This window comes from Theropithecus gelada, chromosome 7a, assembly GCF_003255815.1.
Source record: "Theropithecus gelada isolate Dixy chromosome 7a, Tgel_1.0, whole genome shotgun sequence".
NCBI lineage: Eukaryota > Metazoa > Chordata > Mammalia > Primates > Cercopithecidae > Theropithecus > Theropithecus gelada.
The window spans coordinates 30,396,038-30,401,672 of NC_037674.1; positions in this window are offsets into that span (position 1 = coordinate 30,396,038).

Genomic DNA, 5,635 nt, shown 5'->3' on the forward strand with positions numbered 1-5,635 from the left:
ATATGCTTATATGGCACGCACTGTAGTAGGCCCTTTTGCACTATCTCAATACTCTCACAGTATTACAAGACAGAGAAGAATAAAATGTCTCTCCAAATCATTTGTGATCAATTCTTAGCTTTTCTTTGGATCCCCCTACAAAAAGCACAGGAAGTAGCACTCTGTAAATATTTTTTGGTTTGACCTGATTTGCAAGTATTAGTCTATTTCTTCTTCTTTTTCAAGACAAAGTCTCATTCTGTCACTCAGGCTGGAGTGCAGTGGCATGATCTCAACTCACTGCAACCTCTGCCTCCCGGGTTCAAGCAATTCTCCTGCCTCAGCTTCCTGAGTAGCTGGGACTACAGGCGCATGCCACCACACCCAGCTAATTTTTGTATTTTTAGTATAGACAGGGTTTCTCCATGTTGGCCAAGATGGTCTCGAACTCCTGACCTCAGGTAATTTGCCTGCCTCCCAAAGTGCTGGGATTACAAGTGTGAGCCACTCGGCTGGGCCATATGAGTCTATTTCTTTAACTAGCTGTTGTCTGAGTGTTTTAACTGCCTTTTAGGATCCGTGACATTCTTAATATTTACTCAACTTCTGCATCTAATTTGTCAGCAATATTTTCAAATTTTTTCTCTCAAAATCATCCCTGTACTACTGTAATTACTCTCATTTAATCCATAATTGCCATTTGCCTAGACTATTGCAATCCCATGATGGATCAGGAAAAAAAAAAACAAATTTTGCAGACAGTTTACTTTGACCCTGCTATATTACCAGTGTGGTATTGGTCAAGTCATTAAAACTCTTGGACTTCAGGATACACCCATACAAAATGAACTTACTTTGCTGATATCTCTTGAAGCTTGTGACAGTGGCTATACGACACTGTTTTGATGAAGGAGACAAGAACTGACATCTCTAAGGGGGTGGGGGAGAGCAAGGGATGGCTTTCTGGGGAGCTTTTTAAATCCTGATGATGCTGTTCTTTCTCTCTTCTTTCCTTAAATGTGAGTATATTGAGTGGCACATAAGTAGCTATTTTTACACTATAAGAAAAGGCCAAGAAAATTGCAAAGAGGATATCTCTAACATGGTTGATTTGCTCAAACCAACTCCAGTGACAAGCTCTCTAGATTTATTCTTACATGGGAAAAATGACCTCCTCTGTTTAAGGCAATGTTATTACAGTTTTCTTAAGGTTTTCTGTTACTTGCAGCAAAAATGCTTGCTCATGGCAAGGTCATTATTGACCTCCTCATTGTTCAATCCAATGGCCAATTCTTAATATTCACCTTAATTGGCCCCACAGCATCATGTAGCATAAACACTTCCTCTTCTTTGAAATACTCTCTTCACTTAGCTTCCAGGAAAAGACACTCCTGGTTTACCACCAAATCACTGGCTGCTCATTTTTGGTCTCCTTTACTAGTTCCTTTTCAACTCCTTGACCTCTTAGTGCTAAAATGCCCCAGGGCTTCAATTCTCTATCTAGATTCACTCCCTTGGTAACAACCTCCAATTTATATCTCCAGTGAATTCCCAGACTTTTACCTCCGATAGTCCACCTAAGATCTCTACTCAGATGGCTAATCATTCAAATGCAACATAGCCAAAAATGAATTCTGAGCCTCCCCTGACCTACAAAACCTAGGCTACTTGAAGCCTTTCCAAACTCAATTGAAGCCATTTTATCCTCTGGTTGCTCAGGCCAAAAACTTTGAATTTATCCTTTATTCTTAACTTTCTCTCATATCCCACACCTAATCTGTCAGCAAATTCTATTGGCTCTATCTTCAAGACAGTTTCAGAATGAGGTGACTTCTCACCACCTCCCTTCTACTTCTGTGGTGTGAGCCACTGCGATCTCTTGCTTGGATGCAGTCACCTCCTAACTGGGTTTGCTGCTTCCACCACTGACCACCTAAGGTTAGCTCTGAGGACAGAAACCAGAATGATACCTTTAAAGTCTACAGTCAAGTGACTCCTCACTGAAAACCTCCTAGTGGCTCCTCGTCTCATTCAGTGTTGAGGGAAGGAATGAAAAATTATGTTTCTCAGTTCTGTGCTATTTAAATCATAAGCTTTTACATTCTGCGGGTTGCTTCTCTTTTTTCTCAGCTTTTTATTTTGAAAAATGTTACACCTACAGAAAAGTGCCAAAAATATAATGAACATCCACATTTCTTTAATCTAGATTCACCCATTCTTAACATTTTGCCACATTTCCTTTATCTTTCTCAATATATATCTGTGTGTATATATATACACACATATATATGCATATACATTTTCTGCTGATCCATTTGAAAGTTGCAGACATCATGCTTCATCCAAAAATATTTCAGCATCTATATTCTATAAATAAGACATTCTCCCACATAACTAGAATACAACGATTACACTTGAGACTTTTTATATAAACACAATATGATTATTTAATATGCAATCCATATAAATTTCTTCAATTGTACAAATCAACCCAGGATTCAATTAAGCATCACACACTACATTTAATGTTTCTTTACTTGCCTTTATTATAAATCCTTCCTTTTTTTTAGTTTTATGACATTGGTTTTTTTTTTAAGAAGACAAGTTGGTTGTTTTGTAGAATGTCCCTAAATTTCTATTTGCTTGTTTCCGCATGCTTAGATTTTTGGCAAGAGTACTAACTAGGTGAAGTTTAGTTGCTCCCCTTTAAATGACATGTTTTTAAGTCAATAAAATAAAACAAGCAATACCACAATCCTATCTCCTCCATCTTAGAGACCCATCCTAGCATTTCATCATAGTCATTCAGTAAAATATTCTTCCTTTAGGGACGGCTTTGAGCATGTGGTAGATCTTGATGAACTCTCCCTAGTTCACTGGAGCTCCAGAAAAATAACTAGAAATGTTATTAGAGATAAAAATGCCTAAGTTGATAGATTTTTCTATTTTGAGACCAAAAAGACATAGCATTTTACAGTGAATACCAGGTCACTGAGCTCCTCTGTCTACTGTCTAAATTCTTTTGGTTTTTAATTGGAAAAATTAACACATACACATAAGAAAACAAATAAAACAATCCAATGCATGCAATAAAATTAAATCTTCATCTTAATTCATATCCTCCCAATTCCATAACCCGGAGAACCAATGTTAGCGGTTTCTTGTGTATCTGTTAAAATACTCTGTTTACAAGCATATTATACACATCTCTCCATCTTGCTTGTTAATGGTACAGATCTTTCTATGTTAGCACAAATATATTTACATCTTTCTCATTAGCTAATATCCCATAGACTCAAACATATTCAAATCAACCATATTGATTCAAATTATGAATCAACCATAATTTACTTAAATGATCTCCAGTTGATAGACATATTTTGCTATTGCTTTTAGAAACAAAGCTGGAGAAACATCTTTGAATATCACTTATTTAAACACTTCTCTTAGAATAAATTTCTAGGTGTGGAATTACTAGGTTAAAAGATGTGTGTACATTTTCAGTTTTGTTAGATGGCATCCAATTGCCCTGTAAAATCATTATACCCATTTTTCTCACATTCATAATATTTGACATTGGCAGTTTCTGCACCTTCACCCTGGATATTGTCAAATATCTAAATGTTGGTAACCTGGTAAGCATCTCCTTGCTTGGATTTGCATGTTTTTAGCTGTCAGTGATCTGAATATTTTTTATATTTGTATAATCCATTTATATTTATTTCTCTGTGACCTATTTCTATTCTTTTGCCTGTGTTTCTACAGTTATTATTTTTCCCACATTAATAATCATCTAGGGCTCCTTCAGTTTGAAATGACTATTATGGAAAATAACATCTTTTCTTTCTCAAAGAAATATATGAATCATTTGAGAATTCAGCTGTTCCTCATGGACTTTATAAAGCCTAGTTTTTTTTTTAAAAGGTCACATATTCTGTTTTTACCACTGTAAGAAAGACTACAAAAGATATCTCATATTTTTACAGTTATGGGATTACTGTGTCAAATTTGATATGCCTGACCAGAGTGTGACAAAGCGTTCAGCTTACACCAAGTAAATATTTAATATTAAAGTAGATTCCCTAGAATTTTTATTACCTCTTTATTTCCCTATTCTCTAGCACTTTGGGAAGAAAAAATATCCTGTTTCTTCAAGTCTCTTGTAATTGCTTTCCTTTTTATTTTATCATTCTGTCATTAATTTTTGACCATCAAAGACTTCTTAGCTTATGATAGATACTCTATAAATATTTGGGGGTTATTGGACTAAGGTATGGATGATACTAAGCCTCCTTCAGAATGCTTTTTCATTCATATGTCTGCTACTCTTGATTAGAACTTACAAGAACATCAAGTATGCACCCCCATTTCCTAATGATAAAATCATAGGCTTGCTGCCACTTCGCTCACATTGTGTACCATGCGGATGCTTCAGTAGCAGCTTCTATGTTTTGAAAGTGCTGCCTCCAAAATTCAGGTGTTACCCAATATGATAGTATTAGGAGGTGGGACCTTTAAGAAGTAATTAGGTCACGAGGGCTCCTCTTCTAATGAGTGAGATTTAGACCCTTACAAAAGAGGCTTCACACAGAGTTCAGATCATTTGCCCTTCTGACTTTCACCCTGTGAGGATACAACAAGAAGACCATCATCAGATGTTAGCTCCTTGATCTTGGACTTCCAAAACCCGTCTAGAATAGTTTAAAAAAAAAAAAAAAAGTTATTTCTTTCTTAACTACCCAGTCTCAAGTATTATGTCATAGCAGCACAAATTGACTATGACAGAATCGTGACATTTTGTTGTACTTATGCACTTAGTTTACATGATATTTACAAATCCATCTATCCTTCTACACCAAAGCTCCCTGAAAACTAGGCTTCGTCTAATTCATATCCATACTGAGGGCCCAGTACAGACTGTGGCACATGGTAATGCTTCAGTAAATATGTTGAATGAACAAAGAAATGAATAAAGTTGTATGAGCTGTTCACTTATTATCAATTAACACAAAACCTGAGGCAACCCTTCCCTGCTTACGCCTCATTTTAGGAGCATTTCCCCGAATAGACACTTTCTCCCAGAAGCAGGAAGAAAATCAGGTCGTTCTGAAATAATCAGGAAAAGCTTTTGGAGACTTAACCATTGTCAGATCTCCCTCAGTGATTATTATAAACTAAATTACAGAAAATCCAGGCTGAAATATTTTATAAAGCAATTTAAAATATTTAATCGGATGCTGAATGCTTCTCAGAGGAAAACTGCTCTCTTTTTGCTGGTTGGATAATGTCCTCTTTTTCTTCAGCCCAAAAGAGGTAAATGATTATATGAAATATAAATACAGAAATGCATAACTAAAAGTTAAAGCTGTTAGTAACTTGGAACCCTCAGAAGCCAGGCTACCTTGAATATATCTATGCTAGGATTACTATCTCCTCCCATCATAAGATAGTGATAATTTTGCAGTATTAGGATAGGGAAACCTTTAGCCAGAAAGGCAACAATGTGTGACCTAGCATTGGGAGAGAAGCCTCCCAGGACCACAGGAACAGCCTTCATTCCCAGCTTGAATTGTTTCTTAATGGAATTCTACAAGGCAAAAAAATATTTTTGCTGAATTCCAAACTGAAGCTTGTGACAACACAATGATTAGACTGA